We start from the raw sequence: 26,150 nt of genomic DNA, 5'->3' as shown, positions 1-26,150 counted from the left end.
CGTGGTACCTTGTGTCCGTTTCATAAGACCGTGTTCATGAAACAGACATTTTCTAAATATGTTTTTACTTCACCTAAAATCACTTTTTCGTTGATTTCTTTAATCTGTATTCAGAAATTATACTGTGAAGGTTGGTAAATCTCATTTTTTCTAATATTTGTAGAAAATAAATTAATTGTACGATGTTTTTTTGAGAATGTCCGTTTCATGAACACTCTTCCCTATAGTGTGAAAAGTGGCCACTTTAACCTGCCATTCACAGGCCATAATGCTTATACTTCAATATTTCATAAGCAATGCTCTCAATCGTTGTTGCAATATATATCAATTTTGGTAAACTTACTATTTGGACATACGGAAAATATTGTTGGTAAAATATGTATTCCGAATCCCAACCCTGTTGTGTCCGTCGGGCGCCGACTCATTACCGGGATTCACTCAATCTATTTATACTTATGAAACAACCATATTAATATCATTCATTCAACGCAGAATGCTAATCAATCTTCGCATTCAACAGACATAAATAAACACGCTGCAATTATGCTATTGGATATGCAATCGTACAGCGACGCGACGCCGACGTCTGCATAATCTTTCCGATATTTCGTTTTGCCCTGCGCCGCGTCGTCGCAGGGTGAGCATATATATAACCGGACCAATTTTTATATATTTTTTTTTATGAAGAATATAATATTTTAAAAAATGCGTCATCGCAAAAAAATAAATATGTACATTTTTTTGTTTATCTGCGCCTAAGGACATACACGAGTAAACTCAAGCCATAAAATATTAAATAAACAAATAATTTTTATAAAAAATTTTATTAATACAAATTAATCAAAGAAATTAAAATTTACCAAGAAATGTGTTTAAAAAGATTTTTTATGAAAAATTCCATGAATTGCCAAGCAAGAAGGCGGGAAATTGAAGTTATATATATAAATATAACTTCAATTATTAACCGTTTAGTTATCAAAACAGTTTTTTTTATATATTTTAGGTGTATTTATTATAGTAAGTGGTTAGAAGGATTACAATTATTTATCAGATGGCATTAAAAAACATGCTTTCATTTTTGCTAGATGCTACCTTTTTGCTTGGAATGGCAGAGTACATGTTTTAAATTTTCCATTTTATATGATCTCCAATGGTTACAATGATAGCCGATTCAATGAAATTAAATTGCTTTATTTTCTTCTTTTTACAATAATTTCTTATCAGCATAGTTATTTTATCATTATTATTATGCTGTTTGGTTGTTTCCTAAAAAAAAAAACATATGTGTTAACGAAAAGTGGACTGTAGCGAAAAAACTAATTTCATTCAGTTTTATAAAAGGTTGGAAATATTTAAAGAAATGAAAGGAACACGGAAACGGACCTACCTTTGATGTTCTTAAATTTTTGGCACTGGATGATGAAATTTATTACGAATTATGTAACGATTTATGATAAATTTTACAACGACGCCCGACGAAATCCAGAATTTTTATGAAATCTTATTTAATGTCAAAATGTTGTTTTGGTTTTTTTCCAAATCCAAATGTTCTAATTTTGTATTTCTTCCATCTTGATGTAAGGTAGGTACCATAAGGACGGGTCAATGGAAGGATGGGAAAGAAAGGTATTCGTCCAGGAATAATATCGATAAATGCTGTTTTATTTACTAAACAATATGAAATGATGATGTTTTGTAAAAATGCACAAGTAAGGTTCCGGTAGTCAAAAGTCAGTATAATCGGCGTGCATGCATGACAAGATGTATTGTCGAGGAAACAAGGTGTGTTTTTAAATAGAGTGGTGTGGCGTTCAATCCTTTCTGCCTACCTCTACGAGGAAGTGGCGTAATGGTTCGATGTTTTTTTAAAGTTTAAGATATAGTCAAGTATTCAATCATTTTGATTATCCTTTAATTGTTTTTTAGTCTTGAATGAGTGGAATTTTGCAAGAGCAAATAATTCATATTTTCCTGTCGAATTTTAAATACATTAGACCTTCTAAAAAAATAAATGTTACTTCGTGTTAATTTTACTTAAATATTTTGATATTTCAGTTTAAGTCTCAGTAACAATGTCGAACGCCTCACAGGTGACGGAAATTTATACAACGAAAAGTTAGCTTTTCAATCTTTTTAACACGTTAACGTAATTTAATTTTAATGTAGTTGTGTCGCATACTTCCGTCAACGTCCTCATAAATATATATTATAATATTATAAAGTGTAATAAAATTCCACTGTGAATTTTATGAAATTTATTCGTATCCAGTTACTTTGAACATTTTCTTCTCAAAGTAGTCGGTACTTCTCCAAGTGCATACATTTAGTATTCAGCAACCATTATTTACGTGTGCTCGCTAACATTTCATTATTCGAGCTACAGATTTCCACTCAAGACGTTCGGCACTAGAAACTTGCTCCAGCGCTGAATGCCCATTATACAATTTATGTGGTTCACAGTGCATTCAGAGATGTTTTGTTACTGTACGCACGCGACATTTTGATTGCTTTTCTGTACATTGTGCACTACGCTCATTCTCATAAACGGTTCTATTTATTTTTGTTAAAATTGCATTGCATCAATATTTCAAGATCTCCGGCGTTTCCTTTATCAACGACCAATATTTCAACCGAGATAAAATGAATTATTGGGTAAGTTATTTATTTAAAGTTCAGTTACATTTTACATATATGTATTCATGGACTTATGGCTTTTTAGGCTATGCCCATGTGAAGCCATAATAATTAAAATTGTAAATTAGAAAAAAAAAACAGTTACATAACATAATCAGGAAAACAGAAAAGCGAAGTAAAATATGCAATATGCAAATACTTAGATTGCCCTCAACTGCTTGAGAAAATTAAAATTCGTATCCCTCAACGTACAGCTCGGCTGCAACAATGATTTCGTGTTGGTATTTCAAGCACGAATAATAATAAGAATTAATCTTTGCCCAGAATTCTAAATAATTATAACACGTTTTTTGCTGAAATAGATATATATTTCATCACTTTAAACAAATTTAAAAGAAAATGCTAGAACCCTAATTAAAAATAATAATTATAATTTAATCTAACTGTACCTACCTAATATTTTTATTTTTTTTACACTTTAATATTGTAATTTTTTTCTCTTGTTTAAAAGAACAAAGAAGGGAGAACTTACTCTAGGCAATGAGTACCAGGACGTAATGTCTCATTTCACATGAAATTTAGTACATATAGAACGGCTCTTCTTCTGTATTTCATCGGCAATAGTTCTAGATAACTATTTATTTCCATTGTTAAAAATTATTTAAACTTCATAAGTGTTTTTTTTTCTTCTTTCGTTTCTTTTCTTGAATTAATTTATAAGTAAAAAATATTTCTCTTCATCAATTTTTTTTACATCATTATATATTTTTTTACATAAATATATACTATTTACCTAAGTATTAGTTTTAAATTAAAATACATATATTTTTTTTTTCCTTTAATGTTATTCGAAATTGTTTTCTTAGTTTTTTTTCAACTTGTTTTAAGTATTTCTAATACCAAATTATCATTTTTTATCGATAATTCTATAACTGGTAATATTTAATTTTTTTATATAGTTTATCTTTTTAGACTTTCTTAATTTGTTAATTAATAATATTGTTTTAAATGCTCTGTATTACTTATAATTATGCTAACATATTCAATTGTATTTGCAACTAATATGTAAAAGGCATTAAGTGCCGTTTATTTCAATAAAATATAATAAAATAATCAAAAGTAAAAGTAGGTGATCATGCATAAATATTTCTCATCGTATTTTTAACGTAGTCATACCACCATTTCAATCCATGAAAAGGAAAAAAAATACGCACATAATATTAAAGTGTATCGAGGTGGCACGCCATGAAAATTAAAAGATCCATCTTTGTATCGTTCAAAATATAACATTTCACCATTTTCCTTTGTCTTTCTTATCTTCATCGAGGATTTTAATCGAATTAAATGCGAGAGTATTATAAATTTGAATATGTTTCCTCGGTTGCATTATCAATTTGTGGCTTGGCTCAGTTTTCGGTAGGCTTTTTATTTCGCGAAGCGCGCTGAGGAGGTTCTCGGCTTATTATGTATGCGCGCACGTGCAATCAACTCCCCGCTATCGCGTGCCAGACCAGACTACCAGACGTGATAAAAGCGAACTCGAATGCGACCACCGAGTAGAAAACCCGACCGTGTACTCGTGCGGCTTCCTCGCAATGTTTGAACACATTCCTACCCTTCGCACGAAAACGTTCCAATTTCTGGAGCAGTGGTCAGGGTCCGGATGGTACGTGACTTTAGAAAACTTCGCTATCATCTCTCGTACTCGTGAATTACGTATTACGTAAATGACCCCCGGGTGCGTGTTTTGTAAGCTGCATGAAGTGTTTATTCCTGTTGGTAAAGAATTATTAATATTTTATTCATTTGTAAATGCTTTTATCTTGTTTTCCTTAAGATATTTCGATATTGGCCCCGCACGAACACTTATGATGGCCAGATAGTGCTTTTTCTTACATGTATGGTGTCATAACAGCGCTACATGTTTGCGTAGTAGTAGAATTCCAAAGCCTATTGTCTCTCGTTCTACTATGAACTCGTTAACATTGTTCGCTAGGTGTCTTTTTACATCCATTTAATTTATTTTGACGAATATTCCAGATAACATTGTTTGGCTGCCTCCATGCCACAACTCGGTAATATAATAACGTTCGCTTTATTCGGTGGTTTTAGTCTGAAATATTCGATTGTCAGTTTCCCTCATTATTTCCGCGTGACGTTAAATGGCTACCTGATGTTTATATAATGCTGATGGAAACGATGATAGCTCCACCGACATTTTATATGATCGCGTAAAATTACAGCTCGCTTCTACGCCATTTATACATGAAGCGTTACGGAACATTTCTCCTGCCTACTCTTAAGTGCCTGCTAACCTGCTACCCTGCCAGTGCCTACTTCAGCTATAACGTTAAAAATATAATATACCGGACAAAGTAAGTCCGACTGTACGCAGTTCGTTCCGTGACTCGGTGACATCGTTTTTATCGGTGAAATGACTAATGAAGATGCTCAGTTTAATATCTTGTTTAATTTAATACGTAATAAAATTCAGAGTTAACATTTGCGATAAGTTCTTACATTCGTATAATATCTATATATTCAGTTGTTTGTCGGAAAAACAATTTTCCATTTAAATTTTTAAAAATATAGTTTCTTCTTCACGAATTCTCATTGTGGGTGTGTACTATTATTATGTAAATTGGACACCTTGAAACGTTTTTTTACACTACAAATAATACTGCCGTGTGTTGTAACTTATAAAAAAAATCGTATAATATCCGAATGTGATTTATAATTTACACATAAAACAATTTATCATAAGTTAGTTGTACAATATCAAACAAACGTATTTTATGACGTGTAATGCACATGTAACTATTATATTGCAAGTTGTATAATATTTAACATACATGTACACTGGAACCTCTTTTTACACTGGGAATACGTTCCACACGGTAACCTGTAAAAAAATAATATTTAAAAATAATAATGCCAGATAGGTTTCCTCGTTCTATTCGGGATTTAAAAAAAGGAGAAACGGTTTACTATTTTTTGTACCATATTTTTTTTTCTTGACATGACATCAAAATACTCAAAAAATCGTGACGTAGATTATTCACTATCCCTATCATTTATTATAGTATACGCCAAGTATATGTATAAAAGAGCGACGTAGGGCACTCCAATCAAGAAAAGTATAATTGTAATACTTATTGTTGATTAGCGTTCAAAATTTTTTATAATTAATTTTCGAATCCGTGTTATTACGAAAAAGTGTAAAAAACGTATAAAACGAGGTTTCAGTGTATTTTACTATGGCCAATTTAATAACTATTAGTATTCTAGATGCAAGTGACGAGCTTGATATTTTTCAAACGTTTGTCATAAAACATTGTTTACCTTGACATGTCGAAAGATTTTTGCAATTTACTTTAACGATGTTAGTTACCAGCGAGCGGGAAAACCTCTCTACCGTTAGAGGTTTCTTCGACAAGTAAATATGTTTTATGTGGCTTTTGCACTAGATATGTAGGCGGTAAGAGGTACGCTACGTACTGGTGTTGAAGCGGCGTCAAGCGAGCACGTGACAGGTGTTCATAATGCCTTCAGCCTTCGCTAGATTAATAATTGATTATTTCGCGGCAAGCCATCCTTTGTGCCCGGCCACTGACGAACTCTCAACGTAACTGCGCGGACTCAACAGGCTGTCAAGTTTTCTAAAATTAAATGAAAGTGCATTCGGCCACTGCGGAGAGCTTCGCACCTTCGCAGGCGGGTAGGTCGGCGGACAGAAGGAAGGCGCGTGACGTCGCAAAAAAAATCATCTCAATTTTCCGCACCCCAAAACAGAACCGATTTGGTTCTTTTTTTAGAAAGAATATCAGAACGAAATTTCCAGTGTAGGTACCTTTTCCGTTTTTAAGAATGATTTATCGTGTTTGTTTACCGTATGTCCGAAGACGGCAGATAAAACTGGGCGCTTTTATGAATTTTCGATGGTTCTAGCAAAAGTAAAACCACGGAGACACGCCAAAGTTAAATAACTAAAGCGTGTAAAAAAACACTATGGGAATACGCTTGTATGAAGAGAAATCTGACCGCGTTTCCTCTTAAGGACTAATTTTTTGCTATTAATTTTCAGGAAATTTTCGGATTCCTTTTATTATAGCAAGTTATCAACTTTTTTGTTTTGAGAAATTACCCTTTTTTGAGATCATGATTCTTTTTTAGTTTTTTTGTAAATGCTTCTAAAATGAATTATGCAGTTTCTGTACGAAACTGCTAATTGATATAATTGTGACGTTTTTATTGTTTTTTTTCATTGCACACGGCTTACTACCGTCTTTTATAAAATACAAAGTAACAATACATTGTTTATTTTGAGTTAAGCTAGGGTTTCCTAGGACAGCGGTGCCCGTATTTTAACGGCCGTAGTGAACGGTGATGCGGTGGATAACCGTCGTAACGGTGACTAGAGAGTGGTTTCCTAAGAAAACAGTGTTATTAACACCATTTAACACCGTTTCCCTAGAAAACCACTCTCTAGTCGACGTTACGACGGCTATCCACCGCATCACCGTTCACTACGGCCGTTAAGATACGGGCACCGCTGTCCTAGGAAACCCTAGCTTAAGTAAGAGAAATCAATGTTTAACCCTTACGCTGCTACGCAGTTTTTCAAGAATCTAATCAGAAATCCTCTTATTTATACATTTTAAAAATATTTTATCGAATACGTTGTTTTCCAAACACACTACTGTTTTATCAATTAAAAGCAATTCCAAGAAAAATCTTCCATTTCATAAATATCTAATTCAAGCCCAATGGAGTGAGCAAGATAGACAATTCGTGCCGAAAATATACAATTTTCGTACAGCGGTTGTAAACCCTTTCTTAATTGAAAATAAAAACAAACAAAACTGATCTCGTACTGCAATCTCAAGGCGCATTGTTATTATTGAAGCGAAATAATTATGATAGTTTTTTTGTTGATTGCGGGGCAAAGTGCTCTGTTATATATTATTAAACCTACCACTTCCATCAATGCATCTAAACAAAAATTGAGTAAAATATATCTTGAAATTTGTTGCAACAGAGAGGGAAAACATTTTTGCCAAGGGAATATGGAAGTCTAGGCATTTACAGTACTTATGATCTGTCATTGGCTGGTTTAAATCACCACTTTACACACTGCGAAATATTCACTATTCTGGGTATGTTTATACATCCACATTCATGATTATTTTTACATTACCTCAACTCTTCCATCTGTTGACTTTTGCTAACTAAAAGAGCTGAAACCTTTATTGATGTCGGTGAGTTTCATCTGGATAAACTATTTCACCTCTTAGGTAATGCCTACAAATACTTTAAATTTTTTATGCAAGTTATTTTAATCAACAATATTTTGAGTATGTCCAAATGTTTGTAGGGAGTTATTTAGATTGAAACTTAAAGGTAACCGGTAAATTTACTAAGAAGTGATATTATTTCTTGGTAGTTATAATATAATTTTAATTTGAAAAAAATAATGTTTTTGTACAACTGTCTCACAAATTGATATCACTTCTAAGAAAAATATTCCGTTACACTAATAGCTAGTTCACGCATAATGGATTGAGCGAGATAGGCAACAGTTGCCGAAATTACAAACAGCTGAGGTAAATTACATATTTTTTACATTTATATATATTTTTAATCTTACTTTGTTACTCTAACTAACAATTTAACTCTGCAAAGCGTCCTTTTTATTATGAATAAATTTACAAAATAAATCATTCAAAATGATAACGGATAGTGAAAGTGATAGAGAAGTTCAGTCATATCACTCCACTACTTCGGGAACTACACTGGCTACGTTTGGATTTGGATTAATATCGAGCTGATATATATATATATATTTGGATAATTTATATAGCGCCGTTTTTGTGAAAATCACCTCAAGGGCGCTGTACAGTAAATAAATATCCCACCACGTCTTGCAGCTACAGAGCGCATGGACGGTTGGGATTCTTGTTCCTCGTCTCCAATTATGATATACAGGAGCTAGATTACAGCACGTCTTGCAGCTACAGAGCGCATAGATAATAAGAAATCTAGCCCCTATTTACAAGTTAAGAGATTTAGTGATATTTAAAAAAAAATAAATTACAAACAAATTTATAAAAATAGAAGTTAGATAACAACAAGTCTTGCAGCTACTGAGCGCATGGACGGTTGGAATTCTAGACCTCATTAACTAAATTTGTATATTTGATTGTTGATAACATTTACCTATTGAAGCTAGATTACTAATCGTCTGGCAGCTACAAAGTGCATGGACGAGTGAAATTCTGGCAACTTAAAATTATCAATAAATTTACCAAAACAAACATTGAGCATAATAGTCAATTTGTAAGGTGTTCGTGCTAAAAAGTAAACAATAAAAAACTAAACAGATAAAGCACTTCAACACTATGGATGACATAACAGATAAAAATATCCGAAGGGTAGCCCTCGTAGATGTTCGGTAGTCACTAGTCACTGTTGCAGTATCGCACATGTGCAAACACATGTTTATTCTTAATTCCTAGAAGATGGTCCGGTCCACGTGTAGTTGCCGAAGGGGGGAAAGAAGTTTATTGTTCCAACGACTTTGTATCCATTTCAGTCTGTATTATTTCGTTTTATAATGAGAATGAAATTCCCGCTCAATTTTATTTATTTTTTACATTATTATTAGACAAACGGATGTATGAGAGTGGTTCGAGGATTGACGTATCATTTTGTGTGTACGAGCATATTGGAAAGAATATTTTAAATCTATTGAGTATTTATCAATAAGTTCACTTTCGGTAGCACTGTTGTAATTCGTCGTGGGAGGTAGTATTCTAGATAGTTAAATCTTGGTACATTCGCATCGCAAATTAATACATTCTTAAACGATTTCAATGGGTTCATGTACTTTTCTATGATTTTAAAGTAGGCGCACTGTTGTTTGAAAGTTTCCGTTATTCACTACTTGTCACATATTTTTTTAGCAAGAAAAAAGCGCAAAATAATGATTAAAAATTAATAGTCTTCTTTTTCCACTTTTTGTTTACACACCGACCACTTATAAACACTAACACAATGTTTGTTTAGCAGTTTACAATTTCATTTCAAATATTAAGCTACGATTGGAGAGATAAACTATAATTCACGCCCAGCCGGTACGGAGGCTGAGCGCGAAGTATACCTCATTTACGTTTTGTTTGTAGAATAGTTTGTAGAATAGAGTTTGTATAGTAATAATAACGTTTTGTTAATAGAGTAATAATTACTACCTAATGAACAGCTAAAACATTTTGATTTACCATTACTGTGGGTACCCATTATAATAAATTAACAAATGATTTTTTAATATTCAAACGTCCTAATTGACAATCATTAGGTTCCATGGTGAATTATTTTTATGTTTTATGGCTCTTTACTTATTTGTTTATATTCTTAATTATAGGGTTTTCCGGTGATATAGGGACCTCACTAGATAAGAGTTATTATATTAAAGGTAAAGTATTCAATTAGTTATTCATTACGGAAGTACATCAATATTTTCGTAATCACTGAATCGGGTTTAATAGTGGGGAAAACACCAAATATAATTATTTTCCTCAAATATCATATAAGTGATTCAAAATCTAACTATTAACATAGATTTATTTTTTTCACTGTTTTTGGAATGTAAAAAAGTTCACTGTTTCAGGTCCCGACTAGAAGTTTCCTGTGTTTAGTCGTTTCTTTTTTCTTAAAAGCACTGCAAATTTAAAAATCATAAGTAAATTTATAATGAGGATGTTTAGTGGTTTAAAAAAAAAATGTTTTTAGACAAAGATTTTTTTTTCAATTTTTTTGTATCGTATTATCAGCGCTACGGTCTTTTAAAGTCTTGTATTTCTGACATTAATCCGCGTGTGACGTCGCAAGTTCTCTTCCGCTTCTTCTCGGTTAGTTCTGTTGATTGGTCCATTGACGATTAGCAAACCGGAAATCTTACACAACCCTCTTATCATTGGTTGATTCATATGAACAAGTGACGTCGTTCAAAGCTGTTCGTTTTCATTAAAATATTTTAAATGATTTTTCATTCATTTTCAAGAAACTTTGCTGTACAATTTAATGCTTAAATTTTTACTACGCGTAAGAAAACATTTTTTGTATTAAATTTTTCGTAGGGCTGAAATAGGTACGAAACTAAATAATAACCCGTCGAATAAGTAATTTTTATGTTTTGAAAATGTTTTATACCACTGACGGTTAAGTGCAACAAGCAGTTCCCGAATTCATTTACCCTTTTGGGGATTATGACGTCAGCATCAGTCTAGTTAGAACTTTATGATAGGGATTAACAACAACGATATATCGTTGTTTAACAGTATAAGGGTTAAATGAAAAATTACTAAACGTATTTCGTTTTTTAACTTTAATATTAAATAAATTCATTAAATATCTATATCAAAATTAACCTGGATCCCATTGTGTTTGTCGATTATATTTATTTGTACCTACTTGTTTTTTCTTGTATTGTTCGTCTCTAGTTTATTGTAACTGATTTGGATTATCTTTTGCATTTTAATGTATGCTATAAAATGGAATTTACCTGTAAATTCATTAGTATAAAATAAAACAAATAAATAATAAAATTGTAGCACTTGCTATTGCTATTGTGAATTTATCTTAAATTCGCAATTTTAATTTGCTAATTATAGCATAACTACTACATCGCCTGGTCCTGTCTAGCGCGTGTCACGTAATCCTGACACCCTGACAGCCAGACAGAGGCACAAAGACACCTAGCCACCCTCACACCCACACCCACACATGCCCATGTCTCTGTATTAATAGTGGAAAGAACCGCGGCGTAAACACCACTCTCCGACCGCCTCGCCTTTCCGGAAATCACCACTAAACCTTTGTTTCAGCTAATACATTGTTTCTTACTGCAATTAATTTTAATTCGTTAAAAGCTTTCAAGCCGGTCGCGCTGTATGTAGTTCCACTGTAGCTAGGCGGCGATTTATCTTACTGCACTGTGCACAATTGACTGTCGAGCAATAGAATAATGAGGTTGCCTGAAAAATACTTCTTGCGGACTGCCGTGGTACAGCAATAGGCCTGTTTCACGACGGCCTTACAAATCCACAGTTCCAATCGGCACGGTAAAATGAGGGTGGGTGGATACTTATTTATTATTTTCTTTTTTAGTTTTATTTATTTAGTTTCTACTCGTAGGTAAAAAAAAATGCGATTGATAATAGAGTGGAGATCAGTCGGATTAGTCATGTTATACTGATTAGGGCGTTTACCTGTCATTAAATAAATGCAACAATTAAAAAAATATATATATCATACTATGGAAATCGATCCACCTTATGTTTTTTTTCGTGCCGAGTTAATATGGTGTGAAAACGGCCATATACCCATTTTTCACCGGTCGTCCGAATTCACGCGACACCGTAAAATTAGGGTGGATTTATATTGATTTTATTATTTTTTGCTAAAAATCCTGCAAAAGGAAACCGAGTGGAGATTAGTCGACTTCCCTTTTAAGGATTTTTACCGGAGTCTTAGCTATCGAGTCGGAAGCACTCGTATACGTTTTACATTTTTGCATAGGGTAAATTGCGGTACAAAAAATATTGATAAGGTTTAAAAAAAGATTTTTTATTTTTTATTTATAAATCAAATAATACAAATGACAATGTATTTATATTCTCAGCATTTACTAAAACTTAATTCGGGACTAAAATAACATTTTAACATTGAAAAAAAAAAGTATGAAGAACAGCCAAGAAACAGATAAGTTAAACATTTTTATAAATAAATATGTCAATATTAAACATAAACCAAAGAAATTAAACAGTTGTTTATAACAAACAAAAAAAACACACACTCGAAAATAATTTTCTTTCAGATTTTCCAACAAAAGGTCAAGGTAAAAGGACATAATTTATAGAGGCAATAATAATTTATTGTCAGTAAGGATTTAACTGATAAAAAATTTATGGTACATTAAATATTTTTCTGTGTAAGTGTAAATACGTAATATTACAGTAAAATATAATTATGCATATTTTTCTTTTTGTGATTTGACTAACCGCCTTTATGTTCTCTTATTAATGTTTTTTTAATATAATAAATCTTATCCTTGATAATGCGGAAAAGCAAACGGAGAGTCGCAATAATGTGATGAGTAAGTGCTGCTCGAGGATTCCGAGGATCACATGTGTGGTCTTTATTCTTATCTAAGCGCTTACTAAAAAATCAACTTTTTGTAAGGTCAGAAGATAAACATCGCGATCCACCACTTAACACCATCTTAAGTACTAAGACTGACTCAAATAATCAGTTAAAACTTATGACTATTGAATTTTATGATTATTTGTATACTGATGACTTTGATTCGGGTACCTGGACACTCAGACATCGACGGAAACGAGGCAGCTGATGAATCGGCAAGTCTGGGAGCAGCCCAACAGCCCCGATAGGTCCCGGACCCTACTGTGGGTTGCCTAAATGTGCTCCTCTATGTGTAATGATCTCAGGTCAAGGGCCAGGAAGCAGAGTGTAATGCTCTGGCAGAAAGTACCCGGTCAGCACCATGCGAAGGTACTGATAAAAAGGTACTCGCAAAGTTTTGCTTTTGACCTAATAACGCTCAACCGAAATCGACTGAGGGTTTTTTTTTTTTTTTTTTTTTTTTTTTTTTATTTGAAAATTTATTTATAAACCCTTACGGATTATAACATTCATTTTACATAAAATAATACATACATTTTTCATTTATACTCTGTTGTTTAAAATAATATTTTTTACATCTTTTGTAAAGTTTGTCTGAGTCTTTTGTTTAGTTTTGTCTGGTAGTTTATTGTATAATTTCAGTCCCTGGTTCATTAGTCTTGATTGTCCTTGTCTTGTTTTAAAAAGTTGTATATGGTATTTGTCTGATATTCTCGTATTATGTCCATGTTGACTACAATTTTTTATTAGTTTAAGTTCTTCGTCTACAATTACATTAGTGGCTAATTTATGGATAAATTTTAATGATTCTAGTTGAAAGAGTTCAGTTATATTTAATTGCTTAGTTTGTTTAAAAAGTTCTCTAGTTGCAGTTAAATAGGGAAGGTCATATACTAACTTTAATATTTTATTTTGTTGTCTTTGTAGTCTGTTTATGTCATTTATCACTAGAGTCCCCGCGGGGCACTGCAGATTGAACGAACACCTCGTTAGAATGAACCATCCCGAAACTTCTAGATGTAGGTTCTACAGTGCAGATGAGGAAAAAGAATTTCGTTCAGAAAATAAGTGTGTTTTTAAAAATCCTTAACGATCATTCAATTAAAACCTGTTGTTGAAAACCAAGCTGTTTTTTTTGCTAGCGCTATTAACATATTTCAGTTATTTACGGACATCGCCTTACATTAATATTATTATGTACGAAGAGCAGAAGTTAAACTGTTTACAGTACTCGGTACTCTGTTGCCCACGTAAGGCATTCATACTTTATAGTACTGCGCTTAACAAACTACAATTATGATTTTTATTTGTGTTTATCTCGTGTAGCTCGCCTCTATTATCAAGAAAGAACTTATCTTTGTAACAATAAAAATGCATCGCAATAAAACTTTATAACTTATAATTACGGTACAATAAACAAGACTTTAATCGAGTTCAGAACATTTCTGATTCTATTTAATTTAACCATACACATGTGTAAATTTAAATCGCTTCGTTTTAGCTATGCACACAGGCCGCTCCACGGACTGTCCACATTTGAAAGTTAACTGTTTGAGAATTGATATTTTGTTTGTATTTTAAATAGTCTAAAATTTTGGCCCTTACAGCAATAATGCCATATTTTAATGTCCTCTCTTCTTAACTTAGGACGTGTTGCTATGGACGCTTTTAAAATGGAATTTACAGTAGCATAAAGCTAGAAACGAAACAACTAAAAGTAAAATCAAAGACATATAAATGTAAACGACCTACATTATAGAATCCAAGCTGATTTTAGGTTCAAGGAATTCATTGAATATTTTTTAATAATAATTGTGTAATAATTTATGTTTAGTTAATTAGAAAAGTTATTTAATTTACATCCGAATTAATTTATATCATGATTTTCGTTATAAATCGTGGAACAGTTACTCTGACAACTAATACCTACTCCGCCAGTCCTTCTTAGGACAGCTTTTCCTAATAAGGACTCTTAAACGTATCTTTATTTTTAAAAAATACAAATAAAATAAAAAGTTTTCTGCGTGTAATTTAAAAGGAGGAATTTCAGTATTTCACACATTGCCGGTACCGTTTTTCCGAGATGTTACGCTGCGTATGAGCGACTATCGTATGAGCTGATGTGATAGGCGGCGTTATGTAAATCTTGTGATATTTTCAACCCGCTTTGTAATGAAAGGTCGTCGTTAGTCGTTACTACGCGCAGTACTCGCAAGAAGACCGCCTGTAATTTTCCTTGAAAATTGAATAACTGGCGTAAAATAAAGTTAATATTGTAATTATTGAATTAACCCGTTCTCAGCGCATCATTGTTCCTTCTCGCTGATGTCATCATCGCAGTACACGTACATTTTATGAACATTTCCACGCCTGTACAAGTACAAATACGAACATAAAAAAAAATTCTCCGAACGTGATTCTTGCAACACGTGCCATCGAGTTACGGCGCGGCGTTTGTGAAAATCCTGCTTTTTCACTCGCATAAAATAAATAATAGTATTAAGTCCAAAAACAAAAACGTTCGCAAATCTTTTATCAAAAGAATCAATCTATTGTATTAACAAATTACAACAGAGATGAAGAACATTTTAGATAAGGTAATATATAAGTCTAGGCATCCACAGGGCTTATGACCTGTCATTGGCTGGTTTAAGTGGCCACTTTACACATTGTGTAACATTCACCATTCTGCCCATATTCGAACATCTGTTGATGTTTGTGAAGTTAAAGAGTGGGTAAAAGTATTGTTTCATAAATCGTATGATTTTCTTATTTTGGTTGTTTTTAATTTTTATTTGTACCGATTACTGAAAAACATTTTTGTCGTTGATTTATAATTTTACCAAGAAAATAAGCATATCGGACGGTGGCATTACGTTCGCCTTCTCGGTGACTTACATCAATCAACACAACACAAAATGACCCCGATAACTCCGATTTACCTATCGTATTTTTTGGTGTCAACGTATCCTGTACACCGAAATGTATAGTTTAATCAAACGTGTACAAGCTATTATTTTTAACCTATGATAACGCATAATTGTACAATTAGCCGTTATTTATAATACAAAACGAACACGTAGATATTATTTTATAGGTATAATCATAAGGTATCATTATACTATAATTATAATTTAATTAAATTATGTTTAAAAAATGGTTAAATAATGTTATGTCAAATAATTATGCAAATAATATATTTGACTTGATTGTCTTACCTTCCTGGGTATTACAAATTTACTACTTTGCTCTATTTTTTGTAAATTTATTGATATCATTTTAACTTTGCTAGAATTCCACTCGTCCATGCGCTTTGTAGCTGCACGATGATTGGTTATCTAGCTTTCATATATCAACTTTAAAATACCTAAATTTTGTAAATGGGGTCTAGAATTCCAATCGTCTATACGCTTAGTAGCTGCAAGACGTGTTGTAATCTTACTCCTTTTTATTATTCATTTTTTTTTCAAGTATCATTAATACACTAAATTTATTTGTCAATTTTAAAAATGTGTAAATGCGGGCTAAATTTCTAACTGTCTATGCGCTCTGTAGCTGCAAGACGTCCTGTAATCTAGCTCCTATCTGTTATAATTTTTTATTGATCTTAATTAAAAAAGGGGAACTTGAATCCCAGCCGTCCATGCACTCTGTAGCTTCAAGGCTGAGATATTTATTAATTGTACAGCGCCTTTGAGGTGATTTTCACAAAAATGGCGCTATATAAATTATCCAACTATATATATATATATAAGTCAACACAAAATTTGCCAGTGCATGGTATAGGTGTTTAAGGTCCTGGACTTCAATTATATTTCTGAGTGAGATGAAAAAATGTATCAACCGTTTAATTTTTGCAGTTTTAGTTTCAATTTGGTCATACCACCTCAAATATTTGGGGACTCCTACCATATTCATTTACAACAGGCGAACGAAAGTCATTAGCATTCGTCATTATTTAATTAACTATAATGAATATTTGAAGAATGCCAGGATCGAATTCTAATTTCACATAATAAAGGCAGATTTCTTTTTTGCACGCAGTTAATTGCAACATAAATTACGATAAGATAAGTTTAATCGTCTTTTTATCTGGAGCAGCCCGTGTACTGCAATTTCCCCTGCATAAATTATGTGCTTTGTTTGTTACTCAAAACATTACATTATTTTTGCTTATAATAAATTACATAAATACATAAATATTACATAAATAATGAACGACTTACTGAAATTGAACATGTTAAATACTTGGGATTAACAATAGACAGACAATTGACATGGACAATTCATATCAACAATTTAATTAGCAAAGTGGCGACATTATCGAGTCTTTTTTTTTAAATCAAAAACTTTGTTCCAAAAACGGAAAAAAAATCTAATGTATGAAGCCTATGTAAAAATTAAAATATGTTATACGCAACTACTATAGGGAACAGGATATCAAAATGACATAAACAGACTACAAAGACAACAAAATAAAATATTAAAGTTAGTATATGACCTTCCGTATCTAACTCCAACTAGAGAACTTTTTAAACAAACTAAGCAATTAAATTTAACTGAACTTTTTCAACTAGATGCATTAAAATTTATCCATAAATTAGCCACTAATGTAATTGTAGACGAAGAACTAAAACTTTGTAAAAAAAATGTAGTCAACATGGACATTATACGAGAATATCAGAAAAATATCATACACAACTTTCTAAAACAAGACAAGGACAATCAAGACTAATAAATCAGGGACTGAAATTATACAATAAACTACCAGACAAAACTAAACAAAAGACTCAGACAAACTTTTCAAAAAAAGTAAAAAATATTATTTTGAACAACACAGTATGAATAAAAAATGTTTATACTATTTTTGTAAAATGAATGTAATAATCCGTAAGAGTTTATAAATAAATTTTCAAAAAAAAATTAAATTATGCACTTGATATTCAAAGAAATGAGAATGTTAATTATATCTAATGTATTCCTTGCCTGTCTTAAAACGGGATTTGTACCCTGGATACTCGGGATATGTTATGCAGGTATAGTAAATTCTAATTTATTAAAAATAGCATTATCTTAATCTCGTATATAAACCCAGTAATACTTTGTATAAAGTCCTCTAAACAAAAATAATAAAATTCAACGAGGAACTTCAGCCCTACGGGAAATTGGATACAATGAATGTTTTCTTGCTCGCGGTAAAAATTGTACGGCAAAGTTTCCTCAAAATGTACGAGAAAAATAATAAAAACAAACTACTTTGAACGACGTTACTGGTTCATATTAATCAACCAACGACAAGAGAGTTATTGTAGACTCCCGGTTTGCTTGCCGTCAATGGACCAATAGGCAGAACTGATCTAGAATAAGCGAAAGAGAACCTCTGACGTCACACGCGGAGTTATTTCAGAAATACAAAACTTAAAAATCATTTCGCTGATAATATGATGCACAAAAATTGAAAAACATTTTTTTTTTAACAAATAATAATTTAAAAAACCACTGAACTTTATCATTGCTGTAGATATAATTGAATTATTTAGCTTTAGTGCTTTTGTTTACAAACATTCAATTTTATAATAAAGATATCTGTCTCGAAGATGTCGTGAAAGCATCGAAATCGGATACCAGTTATTCCAAACTTGAGGATGTAATAATCACTTATCTTCTTTTTTTCAAGGAAGAATTTACAATAATTTTCGCTAACAAACTTTAATAGTAAATTGTACAAAAATGAAAAATAAATAAATGTGTATTTGCCAAGTGATTGTTTAAACCAGCCAATCACGTGGCTTTATATTATTTATTTCTTCTTCAACAAATTACGTATCTACCCTTTTCTTCCCTCTGTTGAGATATTTAAAAAAATGGAACTTAAAAATATGATGAATTTGATCATTTACGATATTGTTCAAGTATCAATATACTTTTTCCATATCAAGTTTTGTGGTTGTAACGCATCAATGATAATTTGTGATTTTTCAACGTACGGAATACATCCTCGTCATACGAGCAACGTTTGATCGAACATCGAAACACATCGGGTACATTATCATACCTGTACTATACTTTTCCGTTTAGAAGCGTGTTCGTTACATAAATAGAAAGCGTTCATTGGCTTCTTTCTCGTTACGGGTTACTGTTTCTGTTTATAAGGTTATATCTAGAGGTCACGATCCAATAAAATTATCTTGACACGATTCGTGGGTGAGTCTACCAACATTATATTACACAAGTCTGTCGCGTATTTTTAGCTCCTAATTTCAAAACGCCATTGTCGATTTCCCATGCCGCGCTAGAAACCTGTCCGTGCATTTCCTATCTATCTAAATATGTTCCAAACATATTGCTTAACAATGACAAAGATTTTTTTTGTTACGAGAATAATACAAAAGTCTAGACATTCAAAGGGCTTATGACAAATCCAAAACATGCAATATTCTAAAGCATTTACAAGTAATAAAACAAATTTATTTGCTAAAACTGATAGGCGATTACATCTCCACATCTCTACATCTTCCATTTGTCGATGCGTTTTGAAGCTGCAAGACTTTTTGTGATGTTAGCTATCGTATTATTTTTATCATATTATGTAAATGCTATCAACTATCAAATATCTAAATTTAGTAAATGGGGTCTAGAATTTCAACCGTCCATGCGCTCAGTAGCTGCAAGACTTGTTGTTATCTAACTTCTAATTTTAGAAATTAGCTTTTTATTTCGTTTTTAAAATATCACTCTAAACTTCATTGTCAAATTAAAAAAAAAAAATTAAAATGTAAATGGGGGTTGATTTCTTATTGTCCATGCGCTCTGTAGCTGCAAGACGTTCTGTTATCTAGCTCATATATGTCATAATTGTAATATATCATAATTGGAGACGAGGAACTAGAATCCCAACCGTCCGTGCGCTCTGTAGCTGCAACACGTGTTGGGATATTTATTTATTGTACAGCGTCCTTGAGGTGATTTTCAGAAAAATGACACCATATAAATTATCCAAACATTATTATTATCTCCCTTTAGGCGATTTCCAGTAGCTCTGAAGACAAACGAATATAGGCGGGTTCTGACGACAAAATAAATTATAAATAACATGCTTTTTTAACAAATCACTGATTTCTTGTGGGAATAATAATTTTATTAATTTGCCATATGTAATGCAAGACAAGATATATACCTACGTGTTCCGTTTTATTATAAACAATTAATAACGGCTTATATCATGATTCATCGCGTTGTTACAAAGTCTCTAATCATCATCATCCCCTAATATATGATAATAATTATCGTTAAACATTATAGTTATTACGAATTTTAAAAATATTGTAATTTCTCGAAACTCGATATATTGTTTATTTCAACTGTGCCATAAGCGTGTTTTTCAATCCGATTGATTAAATCAAGTGATTATCGACTTATTTCTTATCTCAATTTTTAATTTAATATTTTAAAAATCTTTTTCATCCTCTGGAACTTTATAACTTTTCGTGATTTGAATCATTAAATCGGGAAACTCAAATTATGCTCATGATTCATGGTAATCTGAACCGATTAATCTCTGAAATTTAAATAACTGACTAATTGCCTAATGATTAGATTTCACAATAAATATTTCGTTTAATAACTGGGTTTCTGGATTTACATCTCTTAAATTAGAAGTCAGTTGTGAGATAATTAATTTAAACTTTAATATCGCAGCTAATTTCGTTTAACTCGCCCTTTTTTCTACTAAATTATAACAAGCATAATAATTATGAAATGCGTTATTGCTTTTACGAGAACGCACAACATTCATTGCGCATTCTAATTATCGTGGCGGTGCTTTCATTTTACTAAGGAACCAATAATTATTTGTAAATATTTTATTTTATTTTAAATTATTCTCGGAACATTAACAGAGAATGTATATTTTCCCTAGTGCCAACAAAATTTTCATGTTTATCCGTAAAAGTATCGACTCTAACACTTTATGCTGCGTGAAGCCTCAGAGTTTCTTGTATGTTTTTCTTTCACAAAGAAACTTAAACCAAAACAGCCTCAGCATGTAATAATCGTATCGCTTACAAAAACATCGCCGATTTCAGAAGCTTAATGTGTTTGATAGCGGCGTACGATTTTTTAACGGTGTTTTTCTTTGTTCGTGTTATATAAAAACATTTCAACGTTGAAACTCGACACGTGAAAACAATAAAGAAACAATAGTTTGCTGCTTTGCATGTATGACGGTTCCGCTCCGTAGAGGTGGCAAGGTACGCGGTACTAGTTAGTACGTTAGTAGTCAGGTACCAGCCACTCGCGCCTTCTTGTCTAGCAAATCTGGCCAGATGTGGGGAAACACAGCCGGAGCGGGCAAGCCGGCTTCCGGCTGCAGAATGTCAACAGACTAGAATATTCACGCAAATGACAAATATTCAGCGCGACTGTGTTCAGCGCAGTTAAATTATTGTGGTTTATTTTTATATCGCATACTTTCAGTCATTATCAGTTTCATTAAAAGGTATATTTTTATCAAAGCAATAGCGGTAGGCTGCTAATATAAGTCGACGCCTGAAAGGAAAAAGTTAACAAGCGACATGTAGCAATTTACGGAAGTGCCTAAAATTTTGTGAATTTTGTATTTTAAATTTTAATCACGGAATCCCGCCAAAATACGTATGTATAATATTAAAAAAAACATTAATAACCTCTTTTGTAAAGATGCTATGATATTTCGTTTAATTACTTTTCCTTTCCAGCGTCGAAATGAATTACTCGTATCTACGGATATGGACTTTTTAAAAAACATATTGCAACTGAGATGGAGATCATTTTTAAAGTAGACAACACGGAAGTCGGGGCATTTACGGGGCTTGTGACCTGTTATTGGCTGTTACGAATATGTATACATTTTTTTTTAAAAAATAAATATTTGCGCTCTTGTAATTAACCCAAATGTTTCATTTTGAGGGCCGTTTTCAACGAGTTGTAAATAACTCACCATTAGAAAATGGGAATCAAGTTGGGGTAGAGTGGGATTTGAACCGCGGACCTTTGAGCCGTGAGTCCGAGACACTAGCCACGGGACCACAACCCGATCCACGATATATTTTTATAAACATATTGCAACTGAGATGGAGACCATTTTTGAAGAAGAAAATATAAAAGTCTAAGCATTTACAGGGCTTATGACATTTCACCGGTTAGTTAAAATAGTCACTTCATACACCGTGTAATATTCACCATTCTGTCCATGTTTGAACGTCCATATTTTTTAAATTCTTCCATCTGTTAAATTTTATCAAGTTAAAGAGCTGAAACTTTTATTGCTGCTGGTGTGAGATTCATCTCAATAAAATGACAAGCCATAAGCCCTGTAAATACCTAGACTTTCGTATTTCCTTTTTTTGAAAAATGGTCTCCGTCTCTGTTGTAATATGTTTATCTGACTTCTTAGGGGGTGCAATACAGTTCTTGTATACAGAAAATGGACTTTCTCAAAACATTATTCATCCTTTTTTTTATATTATAAGTTTATTCGTCATTAATTTACGGATGATTTTTTTTCGCAAAAATGACAGATTAAAATAAAAAGGTTTATTATAAAAAAATCATCACACTATAAGAGGTCATTATTAAAAAAATCGATCCCCTATTCTCTATAAATAGAACTAACATTAGTCCATCAATGTATATTCATACCTATGTATATTCATACCTATGTATATTCATACCTATGTATATTCATACCTATGTATATTCATACCTATGTATATTCATACCTATGTATATTCATACCTATGTATATTCATACCTATGTATATTCATACCTATGTATATTATGTACGAGTATGTTACTATTTTGTTTGCAGAAAGAAACGTAGACCCATAGAATTTTAAAATTTCAGAAAGTTACCATCTTTCAGATTGATAAATAAAACAAGGTAGACGTTTTGTTTGTATTGCTAAGGCGGCTGATTGTTTTACCCGGTTTTATATAATTAAACCTTAGTACAATATTAAACGGTATCAATTTACTTTATTATTTTTTTATTTTTTTTACGTTTGCCTCATGTAAGTACTTGGTTTTTATAGTCCAGTCAGGAAAATATTTGCTGTGGTAACACATAAAATAACAATACACGAAATTATTTTAATTAAATCAAAATTATTTTTTATTGAAAATTTTTACATAAGCATTCTTTTGAACGATTATTTAATTCCCGCCAAACTGCAGAAGCATTTTTTTGCAGGGATTTCTCTCCTTAAATATTTTAGTAACACAATATAATAATGTGTACATAAAATATAAAAAAATCTTAAATATGTCAATAAAATAAAAAAATAAATCAAGTCTTTTTTGGTACCGAAATATATAATAATAATAAACAAACACTTTTTTTAACACGGGTTTAAATTGTTTGGTTATGATGATAAATTGTTCGCAGTCTGGTAACAATACGGGTCCACTTCACGCATGCGCGCAGGCGGACTGTCAGACTTTTGGATACAGTGCGATGTATACAAACATGATTCTACGCGCCTTCTGGTATATTATAATTCCGTGCGTAGACCATGAAATTCTTATTAAAAACGTATTTTGAAGGTTTTTTTTTATGCGATTACACAATAGATAGGTATCTTTATTATATTTTTATTGATATTCTTCTTTTGAAAATAGTGACTATGGCCGATAAAGGAAACTGAGGCGTGACACAGTTGCATCACTTATATTATACAAGTATTAGTACTGCTCAATGGTCTTGTTGCTGATGACGTGTCCACATCACGCCACTTGCAACTTCACACACACTCTTGTACGCTACTCGTCCACACAAGTAACCAACATGGTAACTTTGATGTACTGCGAAAACGATCAATGTCGCACCTAGAATTCACGCAATACTAATAAAATGGCCAGCTGAAAAATGAAATTGATTGTGTCCGACCGAAACAAGATTTCCAGCCGAGATCGAAACTGAATTTCGGCTTCTGTCTTTTTAACTTCGCTAAAATCAACAAATGAGCCGTATTCAAATCCCTTCATGAAATGGCTCCAAAATACCTATCGGACCTTTGTATTAGGGAAAATACGTGTCAAAGAAAATCTACTCTTAGGTCAGCATTTGATTGAGGAAGAGAAAAACTTGTCGAAATCCGGCGCTCCCCAAACACTAGATTTGGAGATCGTGCTTTTGCCGCCGCCGACCCCTCTGCCTGGAACCAATTGCCTTCAAACTTACGAATCATCGACAGTCCCAGTCAGTTCAGATCCCAACTAAAATCCCACTTCTTTAAACTATCATACCCTCAATTTTAAATCTGGAAATATAATATATCACTTAAGTTTAGTTAGAATGTAAGTTTAGATATACAATTGTAATGCGCCCTTGAGGTGATTTTTTTACAAAAATGGCGCTATATAAATCAGCCAAATATTATTATTTTTATTAAATGGAAGAATTAAAGAAATACGGATGTTCGAACATAGGCAAAATGGTGAATGTTACGCAGTGTGTAAAGTGGCTACTTAAACCAGCCAATGGCAGGCCATAAACCCTGTAAATGCCTGGACTTCCATGTTCCCCATTACATACACAGAAAAATGTTTCGTGCCGTGGGATCAGAGGATTTTATTTTTATATATGTCCATGAGTAGACAGTTTAAAGTTTAGTTTATCTGTTAATCAATTTGCATCAACTAAGCGTTGTCAGTGATAATAATAAATAATGTGTAAATAATATATCTTCTTGCCTTACCCTAATACGCAACCATCGGCGCACGTGTAATATGCCTTAGTAAAGCGTCCATTGATATGTTTCACGAAGACAAGAAAATCTGTCCTGCGCCTCAGACCCAGTGAGACATTACAATTATACAAAATATTATATTTACCTATAAATGCTCCCCTAAAAATAAAAAATAAATATTTCTTATCGACCTTGCCGGGAGGCGATTCCGAAACCTTAAGCATGGTAGGCCAACGTGCTGTGCAGTCTATGCACCACATTACGAGACGGCAAATTTGTTGTCCCGTAGAAATAACATAAGCCGTATATAATAGTTGTATCACGTACAGGTACGTACGTACTATATTCACCTTGCGATCATTTTACAGTTGATAATTTAAAACCTACCACCATTAATGTATTTGAAATTTTCATTAACCTATAATCATTTTGAATTATTAGTCAACACGTAGTCTAAAGCTTTAATGACATAGAAGTTTCTATGTCCTGCGGATATTGCATTGCGGAATTGCGGTAACTTTGTTTATTCTATATGAATTATTCTAGTCTACCTGACTCAAATTATAAACTATGATAATCAAACGGTTTGTTTCGGGGTATTTTAATAACGGGTTATTTTGATTATTCATCAATCATATCCACAACGAGCTGTTTCACTAATTCGTCTGGAATTTATTCGTTTACGTTGATTTCAGTATTCACGGATGATTATTCAGATTTATATTCTGATTGGAATAATCAGGAATTTCAAACTCTCTCAAACCCGCAAAAATGACGGTGAAAACGTAAAGGCCGCCAATTTGGTATTAGACAAAAAAATCTGTTGTCGTTGAATATTTGAAAAACTTATCTGAAAGCGAGAATATACTAAATTAATACCAATCAAGTAATGTGTCAAGTGGCTTGATAGGATTTAGTTGCTTGAAATGAAATGATGTAAGTGTACGCATACTGCTCTTACTATGTGTCATTAATTTTGAAGATGTTTTTAAATCGACTTAAATTTATTTTCTTATTTAAAGATTCTTCTCATCGTTTCTTTGAATCCCTTAAAATATGTATGTTTATATTTATGTTTTTCCTTTTTAAAAAAATGTAATTATTATTTTATTTTATTTTTACATCTGAGAATGTTTTTCATTCTTTATTTTGATTCTTAACTTTTAATTACTTTTACAAATTTTATTCATTTTTTTAACTTTAATTTTAATTTTTAAACAACTTCTATTTATGTTTCAGTTTCAGTGCTGCAGAGCAGCGTTTATTTTATAATTAAAAAATACATATCCGAATTTGTTACCCACTAAGTTTAAAGACTTCGGTGGGACACATTTTTTTTTATGACAGGTTATTTTATTTATATTTTACAAATTTATTTATAAACAGGCACTATAAAGTATCTAGAATATATTTATTCAGCTCTTTCTTTTTCATTTGAAGATCGTTCATGCCAATGATGGTTTGTGGGAGATCATTGAACAATCTTGGAACAACGCAATTCAATGTTCGCTCTCCGAAGTAATTTGTTATTCGGGGACTTTTCCTTCTCTTTTTTGTACTTTAGTTAATAACCTTACATTTAATTACTT

General features: G+C 32.2%; 1 protein-coding gene and 1 long non-coding RNA gene across 2 annotated transcripts in view; one reads left to right on the top strand and one right to left on the bottom strand.

Annotated features, from left to right (window-relative positions):
- Window positions 1-26,150, top strand: part of LOC148278009 (max dimerization protein 1-like) — an 89,980-nt gene that overhangs the window by 32,987 nt on the left and 30,843 nt on the right. The window lies entirely within an intron of this gene.
- LOC148278010 (uncharacterized) lies at window positions 1,016-1,529 on the bottom strand. The gene is made up of 2 exons (XR_015823313.1): window positions 1,388-1,529; window positions 1,016-1,266 (listed from the first exon to the last, which is right to left on the bottom strand). It is a non-coding gene; the product is annotated as an uncharacterized LOC148278010 (long non-coding RNA).

The sequence above is a fragment of the Micrasema longulum genome, unplaced genomic scaffold (genome assembly GCF_059751315.1).
Source record: "Micrasema longulum isolate JH-2025_06_02 unplaced genomic scaffold, ASM5975131v1 h1tg000940l, whole genome shotgun sequence".
Taxonomy (NCBI): Eukaryota; Metazoa; Arthropoda; class Insecta; order Trichoptera; family Brachycentridae; genus Micrasema; species Micrasema longulum.
This window is presented reverse-complemented; position numbering and strand designations above follow the sequence as displayed.